The sequence below is a fragment of the Felis catus genome, chromosome E3 (assembly GCF_018350175.1).
Source record: "Felis catus isolate Fca126 chromosome E3, F.catus_Fca126_mat1.0, whole genome shotgun sequence".
Lineage (NCBI taxonomy): Eukaryota > Metazoa > Chordata > Mammalia > Carnivora > Felidae > Felis > Felis catus.
This window is the reverse complement of record NC_058383.1, coordinates 11,530,089-11,558,068: the sequence shown is the minus strand read 5'-3', so window position 1 is coordinate 11,558,068 and position 27,980 is coordinate 11,530,089.

Sequence of the window (27,980 nt, the reverse complement as noted above, 5' to 3'; positions counted from 1 at the left end):
GCACGGGGCTCGGGGACAAGGCACGAGGGACGGTAAAGAAAGGAGGAGGAGAAGACATGGGGCCCCAAGGGACAGAGGGAAGGTAGCAGATGCACCTTGGAGAACAAATGCAGCCTGGAGAACATTCCAGGCTGTTGGCGTCTGGAATGCAAAGACCTGGGGACAATTGAAAGACACAGCTCAAGGAAGCAGGCAGCGTGGCAAGCGATGGAGAGGGAGCAAGAGCCGGGTCTGGGAAGCTTTGCGTTGTAAGAATCTCAGGGTGAGTCTCACAGACGTGGGGGAGCCCTTGTAAGGACTTAGGCTGAAGGACTAATGAGGGAACACAGGTATTTTAGAACAACTGGTCTGTCGGACAATACCCACTGCACTGCAGGACTCCAGGGAGCACCTTTCACATCGCATCCTCGGTCAGTGGTGCTCCCCAGAACTCCATAGCATGTAATGCCGGGAGGACCCCCGGAGTCGGGGAGCTCTACATCTCTGCAGACAGCAGTGACAGGTGCGGCCTGGAGGAGACAAGACTGAAGCAGAGAGAAGTCCGGGGGCCGCTGCCACGGCCGAAGAGAGAGAGAACGAGTTCAGAACCAACGCGACAACAGCAGGCTACTTGGTCCCCGACCCGAAGCACCCCTTGATCAGAGTACCCAAGTGCACCAAAAACAAAGCAACCATTGCCCAAGTTGTGCGCTTAGCAGTGAAGGTACCAGCTAGCTGGTCAGAAATGTAGCCTTCTCGCCTCGGTTCTGCAGGCCCCAGGAAGCCCATGTGTCCCTGCAAAGGGCCCGTGAGTAGGTCTGGAAGTTCTCACGGGGCCTGCAGCCCTGGAGCACCCGGGACCGAAGACCAGACCTCCCTCAACCCACAGTCGCTCCTTCTCCCACTGAGCTGGCAGAGGCACGAGCTGGGAAGAAGGTGGGGTGCCTGTGGATCCAGCCGAGGGAGGGGAACCCCGCCAGGCCGCGGGACGGGGGACCGGCCCTGCCCAAGCACCCTCCCCCAGGCTTGCTGAGCGCCACAGCCCCCATCACCCGGAAAGCTCCTGGTTTGGGTGGAGGAAGAACCACGGCCAAAGGCCTGGCCTGAACCATATAAATCAGAACCAGGTTTCCTTTGAGGTTCATTGACTCTCAAAGGAGGTGAATCGAGAGGAATACGAGAGCCTGGAAGGATAGTGTGACAATATCACACACACACACACACACACACACACACACACACACACACACACACACACAAATTCAATCAGGAAGCCAGCCCAGAAAGCCTCATCTTTAAAGATCTCTCAAACAAATGGCATCATGCCCATTTTCCATTATGACCCAGCACTGCACGGTAATTGAAAGGATACCCACCAAGCAGCGGCCGTAAAGCACCGACCCCTCTCTCCTGGTAATTACGTGATCAAATTATGAAGGCCTCTGAGCCAACGGCTCAGCTTTTATGATGCAGTGGAAGACCCATTGATCCCTACTGGAGGGAGGAAGAAAGGGAGCCTGCAAAGTGTCTCTCGCTCCCATCTGAAAGGGATGAACTTCTTCCTTCTCCGTGTTCCCTTTGAATTATCAGAGGCAGACGATTCTCTCTGACGGGTAGAGTGCGGGCATTTTCCAGATTTGCATTGCTAGTTGTTTTGCAACCTTAGAGAGATGAGCCCACGCAGGGGGAGAGCAACACAGAGAGAGCCCTGAGCTATAGGTTCAGAGTTTTATGTTCATGTGATCAACGTTGATAATATAGGGTGCGTCCCATCCTGGGGTGATTTCTCTCACATCCGTGGATACATTTAGATCTCCAAAATCTGTGAATGCGAATTGAGGTCACGTTTCTGTTGATGTCCAAATACTAATGATGTGGAGCCCCACCGGCCCATGCAGGTTTTAGGAGCTCCTCACGTGTGTGCACCCTGAGTGTTTTAAGGAGACCCGGGGTGCGACCTTTGATGCTGGGAGGGAGTCTGTTCTGGTTCCTGTGCTGGATGTCTGCGTGAGCCCTTCTGTCCATTGTGCCTACTGAGGAAGCCCTTCTTGAGAGGGCCCCATGGCACCAGCTCTGGTCCTCCCAGAGTATAGGATGTGGAAGAACCATCACCCCAACAACCTACAGCCTTACTTTGGGTTCTGAAGCAGCACAGGGCTCCGAGAGTCTCACACAGTTCCTCCTGAGAGCTGGCCTTAATTTCTGAATAGAATGGGGATGGAAGGGGGCTCTATCCTGTGGATAGAACCTCTATCTTCCCATGGAAAGAGCCTCTATCATCCCATGGATAGTTTCTATCACCCATGGATGGATCCTCTATCATCCGATGGATAGAGCCTCTATCATCCCATGGATGAACCCTCTATCATCCCATGGATAAAACCTCTATCATCCGATGGATAGAGCCTCTATCATCCCATGGATGAACCCTCTATCATCCCATGGATAAAACCTCTATCATCCGATGGATAGAGCCTCTATCATACCATTGATAGTTTCTATCATCCATGGATGGATCCTCTATCATCCCATGGATAGAGCCTCTATCATCCCATGATGTTTTGAAAACATTTACAATCTGGCCCTTTACACAAAATGTTCGGTGAGCCCTACCCCTTGTCCCAAGTGACCATCAGAATTCCCTCCTTCCATTATACAATTCTGATCATGTCATTCCTCTCATTTAAAGTCCTCAACGGTATTCCCACCCGTTAGAGGATAAACTCTATGAATACCTCAGGACAGCAGAGTTCCTATCGACAGTAGAAACTCATCTTTATCTCTACTTGAGTAATAGGGGTACCAGAGAATCTGGAGGCTTCCCACCGAGATGAACCCAGTAAGGAGAAAGAGCAAAGCCTCTTGCATATCAATCACAGGCCCCCTTGGGGACAATCAGATAATCAAGAGCTATTGTCCAAGAAGGAGGCAAGAAATAGTTTTGATTTAAAATTCAAAACTGAGAAGTTGCCCTCTGGGTACGTCCCTTCCTCCAAAGATAGTGTGTGCAAACAGGCCTTTGGGTTTTGAAGGTCAGGTGGCCTATCAGAGGCAATCAAGCTCTTCAGTTTGATGAAGAACGTGAGATGAGTCCTCTTTATGTTCAAGGAAAGTGGTTGGCAGGGGAAAAAGATGGTGGATAGGACTCAGAAGGTGCCAGATCCTGCCTGGTATCATCTGCCAGTAGCCTAGGAGAAGGGGGCGCCTACGTTTAGAGGAGAAAATAGTTTACGAAGTAGCATCATGCTCGTGCCCGGAACAGAAGTCGGAAACTAAGAGCCAACCCAATACCATGCTTATGGACATGGCTTGTGTGCGTGGACACCCATGCTTCCATCTGGGTTAGAAGGACGTAGCCCAGGAAGCTCCCTGGCCACCACGTGAGTCAGCATTTCGGCCAGCCGTGCACTTCAGAGACACGGTGCACCGACTTCCCCGGTTGCTCTTGAATTGGGTCCTGAGCCCCAAGCTCCGTGCCCTGAGAATGTTCTAGAATGTGCTGGTAAACACAGCTAGAAGATAGCAATGGACACTGCTGACACGTGAACATGACGTAGCGAACGTTTTCACTACGGGTCCCGTCACTGCCTTACCCCCAGACCTACTGCTACCCTCTGGCTTTGCTCCAGCCACACACACCTACTCATTATGCCCAGACCACCCACACACTTCCACTGAGTGGTATTATATTTCCTCCAAGAGCCAGCCTAGATGCCACCTCCTCTGTGGCATGTCCCACATAGACTGAGTTCAGCTAAGGGGCACTGGCCAGATGTGTCCATTTACAGAAAGGAAGGTAGTGGCGATGCAGGAGACAGGACAGTGACAGAGGGGTGTGCCACTTAGGCAGAAGAGGATGAACCAGGACGGAGGTACAGTCAGCGTCTCCTTGGAAGAAGCTTTTCAAGGATTATTCTAGAGAGATTACCACGAGAACAACACTTTGCTAACTCCCTGTCCCTGGGAGACTCGGAAGCCATGACATCAGGTGCCCTTAAATCACGGCGCCCAAAACAGGTCGATGTTTTCAGTCTCCCTTTCCCCCAACACACCTGTTCTGTTGAACTGGCTGCTCTTGAACTTCCCGCCAACGGGATGCGTCCACTTCAGGCCCGGCGTGACCCTCCACGTGCCAACCTTCCCCAAGCCTCCGGAGGCCTGTGCCATTCCCTCATAGTCTGGCTACTGTTCATCTCACCTTGACCTTGCCGGCTGCGTGTGTTCTTCGTACCTCGACTTGCCTTCCAGCTACAGCTTGGTGGGTCGGGGTTTACTTGATTATTCTCTCTCCTCCTTGGCCCAAAATACGTGTGGATAGCTTTCTTTTACGCTTTCTTTTTTCATTAGGGTACACTGAAACACAGAACGTGAACTTCACGTTTCAATCATCTGAAAACGTACGATTCAGTAGCGCTAAGTAGACCTGCAGTGTCGGGCTGCCATCACTGCTTCTAGTTCCGGAAGTTTCTATCACCTCAGATGCAAACCTGGGCCTCTTATGCAATTACTCTCATTTTGAAAAGGAGTACTTCGCTCCTGTTCGTGGCTGGATAATATTCCATCGTGCGGACAGATCGCATTTGGTGTATCCATTCATTGACTGAGGGATATTTGGGTTGTCTCCATCCCCGGGCTCCTGGGAAGAGGGCCGCACTGCACATTCTGGTACAGGTTTTCACTTAGCATCCATTTTCAATTCTTTTAGGTATAGGCCCGGAAGCAGAACTGCTGGGTCATGTCATGTGGTGCCCGGAATTCAGTCGCACGATCTCAAGCTACCCCACAAGGAAGGAGAGAGAGTGTTCCCTTCCTGCATTTGGTGGAAGAGGAAAATGAATCAGGGTGTGGTGAAGACAGCCATGTTTCTCCAGAAAGGCCTGGAGGCATTTGTGGTGTGGGCCGTGGAGTGCCGCAGAAGAGCAGCAGGAGGCCTGGAAGGAGGGTCAGGAAAATGGATCGGGGGGGGGGGGGTGCAGAAATGAATGGTGGTCACTCCTAGCGACCTGGAGGCAGGAGAGGGGCTCGCCCCACGCCCCCAGAGCACCCCTTCCGAGACGGGTCCATCCTGAGAGTGATTTCACAGGGTTGCAGAGCTGGCCAGAGCCAGAAAGAGCCAGAAAGAGCCAGAAAGAGCTGGAGCTCATCTTATCCAATCCTGTCATTTTACAGAAGAGGCACAGAAGCACAGCATGAGGGAGTGACTCGACCATGCGAAGGCTCAGACAACACAGGCCACTGGCCAGCCATCTTGTTGAGCAGAATTGCATTCCGGCCAGGAATAAGCAGCTAAAGTTCTCCCCCAAAAAGAGTGAGAGAGAGAGAGAGAGAGAGAGATTGATGTACAGAGCAGGAGCTACTCCGAGCCACCTCAGCTCAGAGACATACTCCTGACACCTCAGGGACACGCAGGAAAAGCAATCACTCTCATGGTGGCATCTGAACCTCGGTGCTGTCCTGGGAGACCATGCCCCCGTGTACATTGCTTCGTCTCAGGATCATCGCCCCCACTCACTTCAATCCAGTTGACTGCCTGTCTCTGAAGGGGCCCTGACGAGTCCACAGGGGAAAGGCATCGAGTGCAAGAAAACTAACCTGACAGGTTAAAATAAAACAAGATGAACGGAACAATGGCCCAAGTCCCGTGAATATTTTGAAGAAGTTCAACAGTGCAAAATACCTCTCTTTTCTTTTTTTAAGTTTAGATGTATTTTTTGAGAGAGACAGAAGTGGCATGAGTGGGCGAGGGACTGAGAGAGACGGAGAGACAGAGAATCCCAAGCAGGCTCCGTGTCCAGAGCAGAGCCCGATGTGGGGCTTGATCTCACCGCCCTGAGATCATGACCTGAGCCAAAACCAAGAGTGAGACGCTTAACTGACTGAGCCACGCAGGACCCGCCATAATACCATCCTCAGTCACAAGAGGCCATAGCATGTGATTATTACAATATGACACAAACCAGCTGCCAATGCTGAGTCGGATGCCGCAAATAGCCAGAGAGGTGAGAAACACTTGATTCCACGGTGTGTCTGACTTGCTCGTCTCAAATCCCTCAAACTCCTCCTGAGGTGTGCGTTTTGGTGGATCCGCCTTTCGGCTCAGACAGTCACCTTAATGGGGTTAATTAACAGAACATTTTTTAAAGTCCCCCTGTAATTTTTTTTTTTTTTGATTACTGTTATAAAAGACACCATAGTAACCTTTCCCGCTCTTGTAATTACTGGTTTGTGAAATTCCAATTATTTCCTCTTTATGAGCAATCACCTTTAAAGGAAGTTTCCCTGGTCATTGTTATGTGGCTTTTGGTTTGATAACAGAAATTACAAACTGCCACAGCCCACTGTGACGGGCCATAAAATCCATGTCATGTAATGTTGCGTGTAATTACATACTGCCTTAAATTGTTCATCCCTCCATTGTCAGCCTGCATTGTGATGATCTGTTTACACGTCTGTTTCCTCCACTAGGTTCTGAAAAGCTCAAGGGCAGGCACCTGCAATACGTAATTCATCTCTGAGGCCCTAGCATCTAGCAGAGGTCTGCCCACCCCCCCCCCAGATTCTTCTTTCTTGAGTAGATGTGTGGATGATGGGAATCAGATATACCATTCAGAAGCCTTCACTTCTTCTGCTCCATCAGAAAACACTCCCTCCTTCAACTATTTGTTCTATGCATAATATTAGTTTGATTTCCTTTTCTTTCAACCCCGTCTGAGGGCAATGATCCTAGATGTTAAAGATCCTTGTCTCTGAATAGCAAGGCAAGTAGTGGTTTTTATTTGCTTCTTCGTATCATTTTGCATTTTCTAAATCCTTTCCAACGAATACAGAGTTCTTTCCGATCTGAACATATTTAATGAAGGTAAGCTCTAAGTTTTAATTACATAAATGTGCCAAGCTCAGTGAATGGAACCTTAGGGTAGACCACCCTCTAGGCAGGAGGGGGCATTCACATGATTAATGTCACTATCATAACTAACTGCCTGGACCACGTTGAACCCGCCAGGACAGGGCTCTGACCCTATTTTCTCATCTACACAATTAGGGCGGTGAATGCCAGGCTCTCTGAAGTTCCCTCCAGACCCCCAATTTTATGGCACAAATAACTAATTTTCCATCAGAAGCAACCCACAGCATTCGTGAGACACGGATACAATTATCTGAGAATGCCAGGGATGGCCACATCACCTCTAGTCAGGAGATGGGGACGAGTTTTATGGAGAAAGCGGTAATTTTGGATTTGGAAGCGTGGGTGGGATGTCACTGTGCGATGAGGACAGTGGACGGGCTTCGGGGAGGAAGCTGCTGGAGGAGAGTGGGAGAGGGGAGAGGCAAGGGGCGGAAGTGAAAAGGGAGCTGGACACAAATGGAGAGACTCTGGATGTGAGGCTGCCCAGACGGTCTCTGAACCGTGTGCTGGACAGGCCGTGAGCCCGAAAAATGGCAGAGCTCAGGTTACAGTTGACTCTTGAGCAACGTGGGTTTGAACTGCATGGGTCCATCTACACATGGATTGTTTACTCGAAGGGTATTCTCTCTTCCCTTTGGTGTTCTCGATAATGTCTTCTTCTCTAGAGTTACTTTATTGTAAGAAGGCGATACAGGATACAGACTACATACAAAAGGCGTGTTCACCCACTATTTCTGTTATTGCTAAGGCTTCCAGTCAACAGTAGACATTAGGAGTTAAGTTTTAGGGGAACCAGAACTTACGCATGGATTTTCTGCGGCACAAGGGGTCACCGCCCCTAACCCCCCACATCGTTCAAGGGTCAACCACCATCGATGACTGAATCTTTGCCTCAAGTAAAGCCATAGCATGGCCATAGTGACTGGGTGGCTCAGGTCACTATAGAAGCCACTTAGCCCCCAACACTGGCACGGATGGCCCAGCATCACCACAAAGTGGGTTAGAGTATGGAATCACAACGGATAATAGAAGCACGCCTGCAATATCATATTTTGACTTAAAAATGTATAAATGGACATCCCTTCCTTGGGGATCCACTTGACTTCCAAGTCGCCATTTTATATACTACAAGTGCAACAAGAACTTCAGAGACAGTCCCAGGCAACGGGACCCAGAATCCTTCCCGATTGATACGTTCTCCCCCCCCCCGCCACCATTTTATCGTTGCTTGGCCTGCACTCAATTCGATAGCAATTTTTTCAGCAATCTGCCATTAGTAAGTCTCTCCCAAGCATGCGACTTAATTTCCATGGCAATGACAGCTCTGTTTCTTTCATACTCACACTCCATCAGTAGGGCAATATTGACCTAATTCCATAATTGCTATAACAAATATATTTTGCATGAACAGGTTGGGGACAAGTGTAATCGACTCTTGATGAGCACACAATTTCCCTGATCGGAAGGGCTGTGAGCCCCGGGGTGGATGAGGGCACTGGACCGTGGGTGTTACGGAGGGAAAGCGTAGCAAGATGGGGAAGTGGAGGCCAGTTGGGAACACCGTGTGCCAACAAATGTCTCACACCTGGCTGTGGGAGGGCAGCTGATTAGTGGTGGTTGCAGATTTCTGGTGGGAAGAAACACGCACAACCAGCCCTCGTGACCTACAAACACCGGCTCCAAGATGCACTGGTTGAGAGCGTGCCTTCGGCCACGGTGATGACGCATCTCCCCAAGGGGACCGCGAAGCGAGCAAAGAGGCTCTCAAGAATTTCCAAGGCAGGGCCTCTCAGATAGATGGCATTGTAGTAGCATGGAAATGCTTTCGCAAAATAACTTTTCAGCGATGGCGCTTGGTGTCTCCCTGGCTGTGTCTGTGCCTTTCTCTGCTGCCCCGTCACCATGCTGACACCTGTGACACGTGCTGGACAGCCTCCTGAGTCACCCGCATCATTCATGTGACCCCAGGCTCAGAACAGATCTCCAGGAAGTGGGGGAAAGGAAACCCTGGGCAGGCTGGACGGCATCCTGATGTGCAAAGGGGGACAGATGGAGAAAAGGAGTTGGGAAGGAAGGAAAGAAGAGTCTGCCAGAGACTGAAATGGTTGCATCTCCCCACCAAATTCATCTACTGAAACTTGCTCCCCCCAATATGAGAGTGTTAGAAGGTGGGGCCTTCAGGAGGCGATTAGTTCATGAAGGTGGAGCCCTCATAAGTGGGATTAGTGCCCTGATTAGTAAGGACTTAGAGCTCCCTCGACCCACCCACCCCATGAGGACACGGCCAGAAGACAGCCGTGCGTGAACCAGGAAGCGGGCTCTCACCAGACACCGCCTTGATCTTGGACTTCCCAGAGGCCAGAAGGGTGAGAAGTAAATGTTTGTTGTCAAAATCACCCAGTTTATGGTACTCTTCGGATGGGGGCTTGAAAGAGTAAAACAGAGTCGGATGCCTAAGGAGAGAGGAGCCACGGGGTCTCTGCCACACAAGCCCGGGAGCTGGGTGCTCAGGTCCCTTTGTGACAGTCCACGTGTCCCCAAGCCTCATGGACACAGCCCCCTGAAGATAGCTGGGATTTGTCAAAGGCATTACTCTGCACTGGAAGTCAGCAGTCCAGGGCTCCGTCCTACAGCGTAAGCAAACCTAACTGAGTGCTCACCTAACTGAGTCAGGCATTCACCCCTGCAAGGACATGGTCCCCAGCTCTGCAGTCCCCACCCTGCTCAAGCGGTGAGTGGGAAGATGGAGATTCTTAAGTGGAACTCCACATCTCCCACGTTACATGCCCCCTACTATTCCATCAAAGAACCTGGGTCTCCAATCAAGTGAAACCCCAAACCCACATTTTTCTGAGGAGGAAATTAATGTGTTTACACATATTCTACGGGAGCTGTCATTCACGGAGCTGAGGACTCCAACGGCACACTACTGCTGTTGACGCTTTACAGCACGAGTGAACAAAGCAGCAATTCTATTAGTAATCAGTGATTGTTACAAATCTGGTGAGCATAAATGTTATTATTATGGCAATGATTGTAAAGCACGTGAGTTCAGAAGAAATTGTCAGAGACGTGGAGGTAGGGACTGTTGAAGGTACGAGAATTCTTAGAAATCCTCAGGAAGACCCTGGGATGCTCCCTGGGGTCTGTTCTCCACCTGCTACCCGTGGTGAGCACCTGCTTGAAAGCGACCAAGGACTGGATGGCCCCAGGGACCCTTCTCGCTCATCTTGGCCGTTTCTACAGATTCCGATTCTCTAAGAGCTTAACCCGCCAGCATGTAACCTGCTTTCCCTGGCAGTTCCCCACCCCTTTCCCCCCTCGGGAGACCTCCCTCTGCAGGAGGGTGGCTGAGGGTCTGAGCAGGTGTCCTGCCACAAACCGGGGTTGGCACCTGTCCTACCGGAGACCCCTGCCTGGTGAGGCTGTCCCTGGCAGGAACACAGCCCTTTCTAGTCCGAGGCTCCAAAGCAGGCCCTCTTGGCAATCTCAGAGCCCCACTGGGACCCAGACAACTGCCACTGGAGCCCCCTTCCAGCCCTGCGCCCCTTCCCTTTGGTCCCAGGGGGGTTGCTCTCGGGCTTTATCCATTTCCCTAAAGAAGTCCCAGGAAACTGGATTCCATCTGTCCCTGCTACTCAGATCCTCTTCCTGCCCAAAGCATGGGGACCAGCATCCCCAGATGCTGTGGGAGAACAGAAGGGGCTCAAGGAAATATGATACCGGGGGAGCAGCAGTTATTACTTCCAAAATGCTATGCCACCATACTTTGAGACGGCACTGGGGCCGAAGTGCGTGATAAAACCCCCAAACATGCTCAAACAGGCTATAACCCACCTCTGAAGGACAAGGGTCGTCTCTGCCTCCGGCCTTCGTGAGGCTGAGCAGATGCGGACAGGGCATCCGCAGCAGGGGAGCAAACCTCGGCGAGGCCTCTGGCCCGAGTGTCCCACGCTTCAGAAACTAGCACGGACACCTTTTTGTTTTGAGAACAATACCAATTAATCTTCACAGCAGGGAAAGTGCCATCCGGTTCCAGCCTGAGAAGAAAGGGGCTCTAAGCATCTATAGGAGGAACCATAGGAGGTAAGCGAGAGCCCTCATCACAGGCCCACGGGATTCCAAGATGAGGAAGTCAGTGGGGGAGATAGAGGGTACTGGCCCACTGCCTTGACTGAGGCCTGGCCCACCTCCCTGAAATCCCTGCGATCTCCCATATTCTCCCGTATTCTCTCTCCCTCCCTTCCTCCCTCCCTCCCTCCCTCCCTTCAGGCTGCTGTAACAAAATACCACCCTGGGTGGCTAATAAAGGACAGACTTATCTCTCACAGTTCTGGAAGCTAGAAGTCTGAGATCAGGGTGCCACGTGGTAGAAGGGGGAGGGAACTCTGTGGGGTCTCTTCTATAAGGGCACTAATCACCGCCCGAAGGCCCTGCCTCCTAGTGCCATCACATGTAGGGGTTAGAATTTCAACACGAATTTTGAGGGCAGAAAACATTCAGACCAGACCATTCCACCACCCAAAGTCACATCCTTCTCACATGAAAACTGCATTCCTTTGATCCCAACATCCCCAGAAGTGGTAACTCAGTTGAGCATCAACTTAAAAGTCCCAAGTCCAAAGTCTCATTAAATATCATCAAATCAAGTGTGGGTTGAGACTCGGGATTGAGATTCATTCTGAAGCAAAATTGCCCTCCAGCTGGGAACCTGTGAAATCAAGTAAGTTTTGTTATTTCCATAGTACAGTAAGCGGAGGAGGCCTAGGACAGACATTGTCATCCCGAAAGAAATAGGAGAGAAGGAAGGGGGTGACAGACCCGAAGAAGTCCAAAAGCCAACATGGTAAACATTAAATCTTAAGGCTTGAGGGTAATCTTCTCTAGCGCAATGCTCTGCCCTCTGGGGCGAGGGTCCTGCCTGCCAGACACACTGGATCATTCTTGACTACCCAACCCCTCCCCCGCCCCAACAAATGGCTTTATTGGGCACGGCCCACACAGTAGTTCATCCAGATGGGAATAGCACACTGGTGACTCTACCCATCTGGGGTCACTTGAGTGGCCCTGCCCCCCGCAGCTCTACTGGGCAGGGGTCTGGTCCCCAAGGCTTTGGGGGACATCGTTCCCATGGCTTTGGGTGGGACACCGTCTGGTTTGTTAGAACCTAGGTGCTGTTCCCTCTTTTTGAAACTAAGAAGGCAGCCCTGATGATCTCTGAAATGTCTTTGGGGTCCTTCTTCTCTGGAAGAATATCACATGATCACAGGGGATGAGCTCTAGTGTCCTGTCTGTAAAATCTAAGTAGGACAACCTTCCTTCATCCCTCCCTGTCTCCTCCTTCAAGTCCAACTTGGCTGTTTGCCTGGGGTCATCGGTTACGTCTGTGCTTGACACCCACAGTAATGTCCTTATCCGAAGGTCCTTGGCCACACCCTAAGCATCCTCTTAAGAACATGGTGTCTCGTTTTTTGCAAACGAGAAGGCTGAGAATCGTCCAAATTTTTCATTTCTGCTTCCCTTTGGATGAACGATTCCATCCTTAAGTCGATAAGCATCCAAGGGAAGCCGAGCTGCACCTCCAACATGCTGCTTAGAGAAAGACTCAGCCAAATATCCAATTCCATCGCCCACAAGTTTTACCTTCCAGAAAACACTAGGATGTGAACACAATTCCGCCAAGTTCTTTGCCACTTCATGATAAGGATGGCCTTTTTCTTCAGGATCCAAGAGCACGTTCCCCACTCCCAACGGAGACCTCACCAGAATGGCCGTTACTGTCCATACTTCTAGGAACATTCTGTGGAGGGCCACTTAGGTATTCTCTGAGAAGACTGAGGCTCTCTCTATAGCTCTCCTGCCCCCCTTCCGAGCTCACACCAGAATTGCTTTTGATAATCCGTTCGTGGCGATGTGCACTTTTTCTAGCACATACCTCCAAACCCCTTCACCCTCTGCTCATGACCCCATTCCAAAGCCTCTTCCAGATTTATAGGTGTTTGTTACAGCAGCGACCCACTTCTGGTACCAATTTCTGCCTTAACCTGTTCAGGTTGCTATAGCACAATACCCCAGACTGAGGGGCTTATCAACAACAGAAACCTATTTCTTACAGTTCTGGAGGCTGGAAGTCCAAGATCAGGGTGCCGGCATGGTCGGGTGAAAGCCCTCTTCCAGGATCCAGACTCTTCCTTGTTTTCTCACGTGCCAGAATGAATTGGACATCATTCTGGAGCCTCTCTTATGATGCGTGAATCCCAGTGTAGCTCAATAATTGTTGGTGTTGTTTTTTATACATATATATACATACACATATACATATACATATACATATACATATACGTATACATATACATATACATATACACATATATGTGTGTGTGTGTGTGTGTGTGTGTGTAGTAAAACCTTGGTTTGTGAGCACAATTCATCCCAGAAACATGCTTATAATCCAAAACACTCATACATCAAAGAGAATTTCAAGAGCCATTGGCTCAGCTGTGATCATGTGACGTCCAGCATCATGCACTACTTGGATTGCAAGATGTCACTCATTTATCAAGTTAAAATTTATTAGAATTATTTGCTTGTCTTGTGGAACACTCGCAGAACAAGTTACTTGCAATACAAGGTTTTATTGGTGTATATATATATACACACACACGCACTGTGTGTGTGTGTGTGTGTGTGTGTGTATAATCTGGGTCTCGGTGTTTTGATTGATTAGTGTGAAGAAATAACATTTTAATGAAAATCGAGGGGCGCCTGGGTGGCGCAGTCGGTTAAGCGTCCGACTTCAGCCAGGTCACGATCTCGCGGTCCGTGAGTTCGAGCCCCGCGTCAGGCTCTGGGCTGATGGCTCAGAGCCTGGAGCCTGTTTCCGATTCTGTGTCTCCCTCTCTCTCTGCCCCTCCCCCGTTCGTGCTCTGTCTCTCTCTGTCCCAAAAATAAATAAATGTTGGAAAAAAAAAATTAAAAAAAAAAAAAAAAAAAGAAAATCGAGTTTGACATGTTGGTTTTTAAGTAGTATTGGGGGAGTTGTTGGGGTTTTTTGCATCTACGGCACTGGTTACTTTGAACAAATAAAAGCTTTCTAAGGGCGCCTGGGTGGCTTAGGTTGGGCAGCCAACTTCGGCTCAGGTCATGATCTCGCAGTCCGTGAGTTTGAGCCCCACGTCAGGCTCTGTGCTGTCAGCTCGGAGCCCGGAGCCTGCTTCAGATTTTGTGTCTCCCTCTCTCTCTCCCCCTCCCCCACTCATGCTCTGTCTCGCTCTGTCCCTCAAATATAAATGTTTAAAAAAAACTGTTTTAAAGCTTTCTGTAATTGCTTCCTTTATCAGAAAAGGATATTTGCAACCATGGGATATTATCCCCCTGCATTGGAGAACACCTTTTCTAAACGTTGGGGGAAATCTTCATAGTCGTTACTCAATCAGAATGTCTGTTTAACTCCTATATGCCTAAGGACTATTCTGGGGTTTTTGTTTATTTGGGTTTGTGTGTGTGCATACTTAAAATACAGACAGGGCGCCTGGGTGGCGCAGTCGGTTAAGCGTCCGACTTCAGCCAGGTCACGATCTCGCTGTCCGTGAGTTCGAGCCCCGCGTCGGGCTCTGGGCTGATGGCTCAGAGCCTGGAGCCTGTTTCCGATTCTGTGTCTCCCTCTCTCTCTGCCCCTCCCCCGTTCATGCTCTGTCTCTCTCTGTCCAAAAATAAATAAAAAACGTTGAAAAAAATTAAAAAAAAAAATAAAAAATAAAAAAATAAAATACAGACATAAATGGTTTTCTTTTCTTTCTTTTTTTTTTTAATATTCCCCAAAATAAAAACAGCATTTTATACCTGTGGCTAAGTGGATATGTGTTTCTGGACGCCCTCATTTTCAGCAACCTAAGACATAAATCACTTAAAGTTAAATTGAAATTTTTCTGGAAGCCTTAACCTCTCAAATTTTGTAACTAATTGGACAATTTAAGTGTAATGTAAGCAATTTAAATTGGACAATAGGAAAGCAGCCTATCAGAATCCATATCTACAGTCATACAAATGCAAGTTTATGTGCAAGATCCCTGAAAGGAAAACTTTATCACTCCCAACCACCTTCCCACCCACAAGTCCTGGTGTGCTTTAACTAGGTAAGCAAAACTTAGTTAAATGGACATTTAAAGCTTCCTTCTAGTGAACCGATCTTTTTCAAGAAGCTGAAATCCCCGTGCTGTACTGACCAAAAGGTCTAAGACGTGGCTGATAGAAACCTAATCATAATGGGAGGATTAGAGATGTGGGTGATTTAGCACCTGCTGCAATAAATGGGGGGACAAACCCCTATAATCGAAACTCTTGATCTGCACGTTTTTCCTTTACCCCAACTCATTCCTTACATGTAACCTCCCTCTTCTCAGCATTTGAGTTACTGGTTTAGCAGCAACCAGGAGAAACAATCACTTTGTAGTCAAACTGTATATTGTTTGCTTTGTTGTAAATACTGGTAAACAGTGGTCAATCAACAGCCTTCTATTCTTTTTAAAAATATTGTGAGTTATTTTTCTTTGGTTTTGATTTGTTTTTCTATTTTCTATATGATCTATAGTAAGTATGGTATAGTATAGTATAGTATAGTATAGTATAGTATAGTATAGTATAGTATAGTATAGTATATAGGATAGTATAGTGTTTTACTTTTCTGGTCAAGAAGAAATTTTAAATAAAAATCTGTAAAACAAAGGAAACAAAGCCAAAAATCTCCAGGGGGCTTAACGCGGATATTGCACCAAAGGAAAAAAAAATACAGGAAGCAATAGAATTCTTTGTATGTCCGTGAATGGAGGTAATTTTGTGTCTTGAGCATGGTGTCTAAGCATGTTGGAACCTCAGTCAAAAGGGCTCTTATGAATCCCTAGGTCCATGAATCCCTAGGTCCATGTCTGAATCTCCTCTTTATGAGATATAAGTTGAATTAGATGTTCCTATGAGGAGTAGTAGGGTGGGAAGGCCTCTGCCTTGTCCAATGGGGCAACCAAAGGCCTTGGCCTGGACATTGATCCATAAAGATTAAGACAGAGGTCTCTCTGCACTTGGACCTTCACTGGGTGGGCTCAGGTCCAGTTGTCCCCATATTCCCAGATGTGCCAGGCACGTAACAGGTACTCAATAAATACTGCCTGTGGAATGAGTCATGTTAAAGAGACCAAGGCTGATTCAGGGCAGGAGCAGAGTTAGTGGTGACTGACTACGTAGGGATGTCCCCCAAGTATGGCGGCCAGTCCATGCCCCACAGCATCCAAAGGGATGTGACAACCAGTGGCTGATAGCCTAGTACAGGGAGCAAACCCCAGGTACCTGAAGGAAACAGGTCTTGTAGGTTCAAATGAAGTGGAAACACAGTTCCTTGGTGTGGGTCAAAAAGGGGTGGGAGATATGAAAAGCGTCTTCACGGCCACTTCCCTGCCCTGTCGGGATCACCTCAATGTCAACCCCCTGTTGACTGTACCTGAGCTGACGAGAGGCGAGGCAGTGCTGATCACAGGAGTTCGCTCGAGTCCCATGTACTTGTAACCAAATCAAGGAAGGTCTTGTCCAATGAAGTGTGAGTAGCTTTGGCACCACAAGGCAGGGGCTCAGACTCTGTCTTGGGTGGCTTCTCATCTCCCGTCACTTCCTGGCTATGCCTCTTTCTGCACTTGGACCCCATTCTTCTCCTGCAGACGGTCTTCTCCCATGCTGTGGGGAAGATGGTTCCTGGCCACCAAAGAGTCACGTCCTTCTAACCCCCTGCTCCCAAGGGCCAAAGGCGCTCCTCCCAGCTACACCCAGCAGAAAAGTCCCGGGAAGCAACTCTGATTGGCCCAACTAGAGAATCACACGTTCATGCCTGAACCCATCACCATGGCCAGGGGGCGGGAGGCTTCCAAACAGCCAGACCCAGTCAGGTGCTCTCTCCTCAAGCAGGGGATGAGATCACGGCTGGTTCTGCACTTGCCACCCCATCCAGAACCGTTCGGAACTGAGCGGTGGGAACTGAGCAGTTCCTGGAAGCAAAGGGGAGGGGCCCTGCAGCCCTAACCAACACGTATCTTTGACAAATCCTAACTGCTCTTCCTGCGTCCATCTCCCCTGCCACCGCATCAGCCCCCCATTTTGCGTATGAATTATGTAAATCTTCCGCATCCTCCATTGCTCCCGAGTTTCAATCACGGGCCTGTTAATTAGGCCTGTTCCTCACCGTGCTTCAGTGCCTTTGGTTCTGTGACACGGGGGCTACAGGGAGAAGCGGCTAAAGAGGACTAATTAAGACTCGGAGTGCTTTCAATAACGTACATGGAAATGAACAAATTAACTGATGACGCCAAAAAGGCAATACTGCCCCGGTGGGGATTCCGCACGCGGAGATAACATTAAGGAGGGCAACAGTCATCGAGAGGAAACCATGAATGACGAGTGGTGTCCAGGGCCATTGCCTCGGAGGTGTCCGATTACGGCAGGAAAGCGTCATCAGATGTTAGGAGACAAAACGAACCGAGGCTAAGAACGCCCTCGTCGGGGAAACGGTGAGAGGCTGAGTTGGAGACGTTTGGCCTGCACTTGGGGGGCGAGTCCCAGCGAAAATGGCCTGTTCTTGCTGACCAGTCTTTGCAAACACGTGGCATCTTCCTTTTGGTGAGCGAAGACTCCTTTTCCATCTGTTTGGCATAGGTAACACTGAGGAAGGCGGGTCTACACACTCAAGGAGGAGACAAAGGGATCCCATGGGGGTACATTTAAGACACTGGCCTTCAAAATGGTGCCCCAGGACCATCAGCGTTAGAACCACCTGGAAGTTTCTTGGGAACGCAAATTCTCTAGGCCCCATTCCAAACCCACTCTGGGGTGGGGGCCCAGCCAAGTGATTCTAATTCAGGCTAAAGTTCGAGAACCACTGGTCTCAGCATTAGGAGCCAGTGGGGGGGGGTGGGGTCTGGACCAAGCTCTGCCAATTACAGGCTGACTTGAACCCCTTTGATGCTTCCATTGACAAATCCATCACCAGGTTCCTATGAGAATCCAATGAGAACTGCTGAACCGCTGACAAAGTGGAGAGTGGCCCAAATGCAGTCAATCACAATGATTATTTCAGGTACAGGTGGCTCAGCGAAACCTGAGGATCCCGATTTGGAGGTGCCAGGGGAGATGGTACGAGGGTGACTAGGGGGTGTGGCGTGAAACCTGGGTTTCTGGAAAACATGGCGAGTTTTACTTCCCAAACAAAGGGTCTTCAAAAAGGTTTCCTGGCTCTCAAACCCATTTCCCTAGACGGTTTTCTGATGAGTTAAGTGTAAAGGTATCAGAAGCAGTGGATTCTCATTTCCCTTTAAATTCACAGCAGCGTAAAGATGAAAGGCACCGGGGCTGCAGAGAGGGCTTTGCCAAAGCCCCTCTGCAACTGAAATGACTCCAGGTGTTCAGCCCTGGGACGTGTGGTTGGACTGTTCATCCAGGCAAAGGCCAAATCCCCAGGGAGCCAACCACAGCGGAAGATAAGGCCATACTGGGCCCGCCAAGACGGTGGCCCTGGGACTCCTGGAGAAGGGAGAGGTGGGTCTGGACAGATGTAAATTATGTGCTCTCCCCCGCCCCAGGATAAGTGACTAATGAGAGGGAAGATGAATATTAAAACCATCCACGAAGGGGGAAAAAAAACCCCTCAAGAGTAGATGTGCACCTTGGCGGTAGAAGGGAAGAAGGTGTGGGCAGAATCTCACTTTCCTTGGATGTTGTTGTGTAGGCTTCAGAGATTTCCTTTTTTAATGTTTATTTGCTTATTTTTGAGAGAGAGAGAGAGAGAGAAGGGGAGGGGCTCATAGAGAGAGGGGGAGACAGAGAATCCCAAGCAGGCTTCATGCTGTCGACGCAGAGCTCGATACGGGGCTCGAACCCAGGAACTGTGAGATCATGACCTAGGCTGAAATCAAAAGCTGGCACAATTAACTGACTGAGCCACCCAGGCGCCCCAAGCTTCAGAGATTTCCTCACTGAAGGTCTCCTCATAGGATGTTGGAGGCTGAGAGGATTCTGGGATCTCCAAACCCACTATACCCCTTCCTTTCAGATGAGAAACTGACTCTACAAAGAAGGGCTCAGCTCAGATGCTGGTCCTGGAAGCTTCAGGATTTGAACTCGGGTTTTCAAGCCCCTGGCTGAACTATCTGGATGAGAACCCCAAAGGCCAGGGTCTAAGGCACTTTCTGCCTTACCTTTTCCCTAGGGGTCAGCTCTGATGGGGGAAGATCTCAAAGTAAATACTTGTGGGTTAATACCAAGCATCTTGTGGCTGATATGGCCAAGAGCAAGGATGCTGATTTCACTGCAGTATCACATTGTAGACCAGTATCTCCAGGATGCATGGAGGACACGTCCAGCCCAGAAGCATAACAGAGGGTCCCGGCGGTGACTTGAATAAGCTTTATGGCTTCCTCACTTCGCACTCACTTGTTCTGGTTATTAACAAACGTGGCTTTCAGATGTATTGGGGTGGGAAAAACCTGGGTCACCAGAAGAACCGACGTAATGGGAGACCTCACTGGCATCGCCCAGTCTTGGTTGCCTCGTATTGGCTTAAGAAATAAAGATTTAGATAAAATTTTAAAGTACATAGTGCCTTTCCCTTCTCCTTTGAGACCTGATCCGGTCTCAATCTCTCCACACCCCCACTTCCTTCCAAACGGCGGCTCGCCTTACATTTCCAATATACTGCTCCTGCTGAGGGGTGGGCGGCTCGCAAAAGCCCCGCTTTGGAACAAGGGCAAAGGGGGTGGGCACTTCCAAGTCCAAGGTCTGTGCTTGAAGTATGGTGACAAGCTACACGGAGCTGCATGGGATCACCAGCATGCAAAAGAGATGACCCCAGAGGCCACCTTGGATGAGGAAAGAGATTTGTTTGAACAGCCTGCCCCAGAAAGCCCTGTGATCGTCAAGTGATTTACCAAAGCTGAACGCATGTAAGAGAATTTCTGGCTGCCTTTGTTTGAAGGAGGTGATTAGTTTTCCAGACTAATTGCCAGTCTCGGCAATGACACACAAACATATACACACGTACTGAGCGGTGTCTTAACAAAGGCTTGGCCCATCCATCACAGAGCTGAGCCTGCTCTTGGAGAGCTAATTGACCGTGCATAGATTTCCTATTGAAAGTTACGACAAAATTTAAAAAATGTAGAAGGGGAGACGTCGTTTTTGCGATGAATGATTAAACCAACCGATGCTTCTTTGAGGGAAGGTACGGGAGGGAGGAAGAGCTTCAGCTGCTAATATTTCCAGTATTTGTGGAACGTAAATGCAGAGACACGGATTCAGAAATGCTCCCGACTGACATTCAAGGCTCTCCCAAATGCTGCCTCCTAATGGCTTCCCAAGAAGATGGCTTATGATCCAGCCAAACCAGGGGTGTTCTACTCCTAGAACATACTTCCTTCCTCTCTACCTTTGAGTATGATGTGCCTTGGATTCCTCTTTGGCCATTACCTCTGTTTGCTGAAACACAACCAACTTTTGAAGGCACGAGACTCTCCCTCGGTCATCTCATTGTAAATTCATCCCTTTTCTTCTTTGTGCTCCAATCACTCCGTGAGCTTGAGGTTTATTTTTTTATTGCAGCTGAAGTGCACATCCCCCACCACATCTGGCTATAAACCACTGGAAGATGGGAACAGTCACTGGCGTCTTACTCAGCGTCTTCATGTCAAGTTTTCTCTGTAAGGATTCCACAAATGCCACCTAATTTCTCTGAATGTCTACAACATTCTTCTATACTTGACTAAATGTGATTGCATAAACCGGATCAATGAATCCTGGCTCTTCTCGGTGGCTGACTCGTTCCTTCACTTACTCAAAAAGTATTCATCAGATGCTGAATCCCTTCCTCGTGCCATGCTCAGCACTGGGAAGTGAGTAAGATACGTGTATTAGTCTCCTAGGGGCTGCCGTAACAAAGTACCATAGACTGGGTGGCTTAAACCACAAAAATGTATGGACTCGCAGTTCTGGAGGCTGGGAGTCCAAAATCAAAGTGTCTCAGGGTTGGTTCCTTTTGAGAGCTGTGAGACAAGGATCTGCTCTTCCTGGCCTGTAGATGGCCGTCCTCTTCTTACGTCTTCCCACTATCTTCCCCAGTACGTCTGGGTCCAATTTTCCTCTTATAATAAGGACACCAGCCATATTGGATTAGAGCCCTCTGTAACAATCTCATTTTAACTTCATTACCTTTTGGAAGCCCCTGCTACCAACTGTGGTCACATTCTGGAGTGTTGGGGGGTTAGGACTTCAACATATGAGTCTTTGAGGGGGGCACCATGCAGCCCATAACAGTACGATTATTGCCTTGACAGACGTTATAGTGTGCGGGAGGATAGAGACAAGGAAACAGGCAATTATAATGTAGTGTGATGAATGCACAATAATAGAAGAGATAAAGGAGAGTATGGATGGATGGACATTTAATCCAGACTTGGGGCTTGGATGGGGAAAGCTACCCAGAGAAAGTGATGGTTAAGCTGAGACCACTGTCCTCCGAAGAAATTACAGAAAGTGGGCTCTTCAGTTGCCAAAGTGGATGGCACGGAGGTTGCCCCAGAGTCAATCTAAGCGGTATCCACCCACCTCTTCCCCCCTAACAGGAGTAAGAAACACTGGAGGAGGCCAATATCTGCTCCAAGGACTCTGGCCGTCATGTCCAGAACAGTGGGAAGCATTAACATGTAGCAAAGCCTTGTCCACAGTGGAGAATGTAAGGGGTGATGCAAGCAGATAAAGTCTTCTGGGTCTTACAAGAAGAAAAGATGGCGCCATGCGTGAGAAACAATGGAGAGGAAGGAAAGCAAGCAGATTGGAGAGATAATTAGGAGATCAAAGAGACAGCGCTTGGCAATCGTCTGGATGTGGAACGGAACGGGAAAGAAGTGAGGAGGACACCTTGTTTCTGGCATCCAAGTGGGAAGCACATGGCCGGGGTTTCTATTTCCTGTATCATTCTGGGAAAGAATATGGTGAGTTCAGCTTTGAATACAACAGATGTAAGTACACAGACAATAGATCCGTGCTGCTGGCGGTTGGATATGTAGATTCGAATCTGAGGAGAGCGATCTGGGGCCAAGACGTGGGAATGATCAGCATACGGATGTTTTGAAGGGGTAAACGAGGGACACCATGCAGCACTGGATATAAGGACCAGATGACAACATTTAAGGACATAGCCGTAAAAGAGAAGAACACAAAGGAAATAATAACCATGAACAATTATTTAGCGACGTACTCTGTGCCAGGCATTGTTCCAAGTGTTGTACGTGTTTTAACTAATTAAATTCTCATGACAGCCCTCTAAGTCAGAGGCGCAGAGAGTCTATGGAACTTGCACAAAAGCACCCTGCTAATAAAGGCTGGATCCGGGATGAGGACCCAAGCAGACACGCTCCAAAGCCTGAGCTCCTCACTGCACTACCAGGGCCATGAACCTGAAACCTGCAAAAACGGTTATTTCACGTAAGAGGGAGTAGTCCGATCAGTGCCAAGTGCTTCTCCTCTGGAAAGACAAGACCGAGAAGGGCCCCTCAGATTTAGCAGGAGGCCAGCCACTGGTGATGTTGGTTACTGCAGTTTCGCTGGAGGGATGAGGTGAAGGCCAAGGCTTCGAGGAAGAAAGGAGAAAGGATGCGTGAGCACAAACGGTTCTTTCAAGCAATTTGACAGGGAACAGAAAGAAGTATGGGAAATAGAGCAGGAAAGTGAAATGGGCTCAAAGAAAGAGTTTCATGTGTGTTACGGGAGAGACTTGGGCACGCGTAACTGAGGTTGGGCAGCAGAGAAGGAGAGAGTAAGAGAGAAGGCTCTGCCTGAGCAAGGGCTCCAGGCTGGCGGAAGAGAGGGGATCCAGAGCGGAGATATTCATCTTGGCCTGGAAGAGGGACACCCTGTCCAAAGGACGAGAGAACAAGAAAGGCTCAGATGGAAATGAGGCTATGAGCTTGCAGAGTGCAATGTGAAAATGTTTGTGTCTGATGATCTGTATTGCCTCCCTGAGACCTCAAATGAGCACACCTGCTGAGCAGATGGGTGGGGTGACGGGTACAGATGTTTGAGGAATGTCTGGGTGTTTCTTCCCTCCTGGAGGGCGAAAACATGGACAATCTGCGCCCCTAGTGCCTAGAGCGATCATGAGACAGTGCACACGCGGAGTACGTGTTTGTGAGTTACAGGTTGTACCCGCATGGGGTTGGAATTCCTGAGGATGCCAAGATGGGATCCCAGTGGAAGGAGTCTGATGAGTCTAGAATGGTCCATCCTTGTCACAACCAAGTTTTCCCTGACGTAAAAGCGAGCCTGGACAATTGAGTCTGGACCCAGGTGGCCAAAGCATCTCCTTCCAGCGGGGATCCAAGGGCAGGATGAGGAAGGTTAATCCTTCTCATGGTAACAGGGTCTCCAGAGGGCCCCCCATCACGAAGCAGGAGAGCCTCTCAAGGGTGAACAACAGCTGCCAGGGTTGCCCAGGATCCATGTCGTCCTCCCAAATTAGGTACCTCATCGTGGACACTCATTCAGTGCTCAGTCAACCCTCGGCAACACTCTTGCTCAAACATCTGGTTTATTGTCCGAGGACAGCCCCTCAGTATGACCCAACTGAAGTTGATCCAATCCTCATAAATGAAAAGCACACCCTCCACAAAATTAATGGCGCGTGGTCTCCTAGGGCCCCTCCTCTGAAATATTCACCCAACAAATCACAAGATGGGGGCCCTCAGCCCAACTTCTTCATCAGGAGCAGATCCTAGGTGAAACAGTGGTATTACTGGTCTTTGATCTATGCTATTTCTTCCTCTTGACAATTTGGCTAAGCAAATTGTAAGAGCTGAGCACCCTAAAGAGATCCCTCACGAAACCAGCATTTTATTTCATGAACCAGAGCCACTGATGGCTCAGGCTGTGTAGATGCTACAAAGGTCTGGTATTACCACTGCCCTGCTCTGCGTGAACCACAGCATCCCTGGAATCCGGTGGTGTGGAATGGAGCTTCGAGAAGAAAGGGACTGGCGCTGGGCTCTCTTTTGGACTCAGATACAAATACCTGGCTCTGCTTTAGTGACTGGGATACGGGCTCTCCCAGCAGAGCAAAGGAAGGATGCACTTCCTCGTCTCTGTTAAGCGCATGGCATTATCTCTGTAGACACAAGGGCCATCCAGAAACCACTACAATCAGAAAATTAGCATCTGAAGCCCAGCTAATGGGAACTCTACAAAGCAAAATGGATGGGCCCAAATAACGCTGACCAAGAAACCAAGTCACTTGGTTGTCACAGAATCCAGTGTGCCCCTCGGCCCTTCTCGGGTCCCGACCGGAAGACACAAAACCACACAGTTGGCAGAAGTCAGTGTTCTTTTGTGACACAGGTGACTGCTGCCTGCTCTGAATTGTTCCTGGCCAAGGCCGTTCTGTAAGACTCTCAGACATCAGCAATGCACTTGTCCGGGCCCTACGACAGATACAAACTTCTCGGAAAGGAAAAATAAACATTTGCCCCATCCACCGGTGTTGCTAAGGAATAACATGGCTGTCCTCGGGATGACAGCAGAGTCAGGCTGCTTCTGTAAATGAACAGCCATTATACGGCCTTCGTGTCCAATATTTACTATAGCGATGTCAGATCTAATTTGACCTGTTTAAAAAGTTGGGGTGGGGGGAATCCATGGGCCAAGGGGTGCCTGGGTGGCTCAGTCAGTGAAGCATCCACCTCTTGATTTTGGCTCAGGTCATGACGTCACAGTTCACGAGCTAGAGCCGAGCATGGGACCCTGCACTGACAGCATGGAGCCTGCTTGGGATTCTCTCTCTCCCCCTCGCCTCTCTCTCTGCCCCTTCCTCACTTCTGCTCTCTCTCTCTCTCTTTCTCTCTCTCTCAAAAATAAATAAACTTAAGGGGCGCCTGAGTGGCTCAGTCGGTTAAGCATCCAACTTCGGCTCAGGTCATGATCTCGCGGTCCGTGAGTTCGAGCCCCGCATCAGGCTCTGGGCTGATGGCTCAGAGCCTGGAGCCTGTTTCCGATTCTGTGTCTCCCTCTCTCTCTGCCCCTCCCCCATTCATGCTCTGTCTCTCTCTGTCCCAAAAATAAATAAAAAACGTTGAAAAAAAAATTTTTTTTAAATAATAAATAAAAAGTATTAATTATTAAAATTATTTCTTTAACTATCCATATTTTTGAAGCTTTTTTCCCAGTTGGAAAGTGAGCATACTTAATACAGAAATTTAGGAAAACAAAAGAAAGCAAAATGAAGAAATATTTGTAACATCACCTCTCCCCCCCAACAAAAAATGACTTCAATAACATTTCCATATATTCCTTCCAATGTTATATTTGTATCCATTTACATGTAAACACGTAATAGATACATTTGATTCATTATTTATATTTGTATTTTTATATATTTTTTGAGAGAGAGAGAGAGCACGAGCGAGGGAGGCAAGAGAAAGCGGCAGAAAGAGAGAGAATCTTAAATTCCACACTCAGCGCAGAGCCCAACTCAGAGCTTGATCTCACGACATTGGGATCATGACCTGACCCGAAATCAAGAGGCAGATATTCAACTGACTGAGCCCCTCAGATGCCCCAATATTTTTATATTTAAATATATATTTTTAAAAAATCAATAAATAAGTGTATATTTAATGAAGAGAATAAAATCACCCCCATTTTTCTTTTCCTCCAAATTCTCCAAGAGATTGGGGGCCATTATGCTCCTAGGACCTAAGTGTAACTGAGTCTTTTCCAAACGGCAATTTTAAAGACTTCACTGGCTATTTGTGTGGCTGAGGAAGTAGCCACTCAGAACTACGGTGAGGCTGTTTTTTATGTGCTTTTGAATTATTCGGTCTTGACATAATGTTTTATAAATTAATAGAGTCTCACTTTATGCTCGACACTATAAATAATACTAGGTCACCAAACGGAAACGACAAAAAAAAAAAGGAAAAGAAAAAAAAAAGCACAAAACCGTGTCATCAAGAATTGTTCAAGTTCAAAGCCGGTGGGCTGGGAAGAGAGTGACTGCGCGCACCTGTTGCTTGGAGGACGTGGGCTGGGAAACAGTGACACGCCCCTCCTCCCCATCCCCACCCCCGGGGCTGTGGGCCTGGGTACCCCGCCACCCTGTGTCTCCACGAGAATTTCTCCGGGTAGTCTGACGGCTCTCAGATTAACATTTACTCGTGTTACGATTTAAAATGCCTTTTTATGCCCTGTAACAACGTCACTCAAGCCTTCGTACCTCAGCGTACAAGCGCCAGGGCAAAAATCCACATCCCCAGACCAACAGCTCAGCAGGGCAAGCTTAAGGTGATAGAGCAGTACGGTGCATCGTGCTGTGGATTTAGGAGACGCGCAGCAGAAAAGCAGGCCCGAGTGCACCACAAGTCGGGGGCAACAGCACTGTTTGTGAAAGCCAAACGTTGGACAGAGCCCGAACGTCACGTCCCCCCCGCAGCCGGGCGGTAACCCCAGGCCGGCGCGTTCCCACCTTGGCGCTCTGCGCAGCCTACAAGGAAAGGACCCCAGCGGCAAGTTCGAGCAAAAGAAGCCGGACCTGCCGTCAAATGCATACTCCACGAATTCCGTTAGGTCAAGTTCGAGAAAGGGGGCAAGATCAAACCAGCGCACTTGGGAAGGCGTGTTGGGGTGCTGCAAACACACACAAAAGCGAGCGATGCCTAATAAAAATCAGGGTGGTGGTTCTGTGAGGGGGGAGGGTGGGAACGTTCTGGTTGCCCGGGTGTCTGCCTTGTGAGGAGGCTTTAAGTTGCACATCTCTGTGCGTTGTGTTGTCCCTGTGTTACATTTCTTTTTTTAAAAAATTTTTAATGCTTATTTTTAAGAGACAGAGAGAGACAGCGTGAGCAGGGGAGGGGCAGAGAAACACGGGGACACAGAATCGGAAGCGGGCTCCAGGCTCCCGAGCCGTCAGCACAAGAGCCCGACGCGGGGCTCGAACCCACAAACCGTGAGATCATGACCTGAGCCGAAGTCAGGTGCTTCACCGACTGACTCACCCAGGCGCCCCATCCCTGCGTTATATTCTGCCATATAAGAGGTTATGGAAACCCACGTGGCAGGGTTATATCCAAAATTGTGAATGCTTTTGTTCCCTGTGAATATCCTTGCCTCCCTTCTCTCACTTTGCCCCCCAGGGGCCCCCTCCACCGCCCACCGCAAAGTGAGAACATAGATTCAAGGTACCAGAGAAAGAAGACTGATTTTCAGGGCCAGTCTCGCGGCTGCCGGAGGCGAGGAGCTGGGGGTGGGAGGGGGCGGGAGTATCCGGGATCAGGTGGAGGTGGAGGAGGGACCTCCTTAAGCAGAGGTCCCAGAGGGAGGACAGGGGGATCCAGACTGCCCTTGAAGAGTGGTCTTGGCTGCACACAGACCCACCGCCCACAGAAACTCTCCTGCCCAGGCAGCGGTCCAGCTCTTGTGGGCAGACTCAGCGCAGGGTAGCAGTGGGGAAGGCACTCGCGATTGGCACGGAGGCAAGAGGGAGACTGGCCGAGGTGGACCCACCGGGAAGCAATGGGCCACCTCACTGTTACATTTTGCCCCTTGAAAATTCACAGAATGTGAGATCATGACCTGATTGACTTTCTTAACCACCTGAGCCACGCAGGCGCCCCTCCGCCTGGCTTATTTGTTAACGTTGTGTCTTTCCCGAACTAAGGAGGGCATTCTGCTTTCAAAACATATTTGCAACAGTGATTGAAACTTCCCTCTGGGTTTAAATGACTCTAGTGCTGCCTGTCCTGTTCCTCGTGCCCACTCTGGTAATTTGTGGAATCTTGATCAGGATACAGGCTGGGCGCGGCCGGCACGCATCTTTTGATAGCTTTCTGAGCACATGTCGCTGGGCCCTGGTATCTCTGAGTCATTGCCCATCTGGGGACGCCTCCCTCGTGACTTCACCCATGAATGTAATTGCAACCATGACTCCGTTTTCCATCAGAACTGTATCAGCGATTTGCCCTTGTCTCCGACTTAAGGCTGCAAAAGCAAGCTTGATTTTTTATTCTTTTGTGGTTAGCTTGCT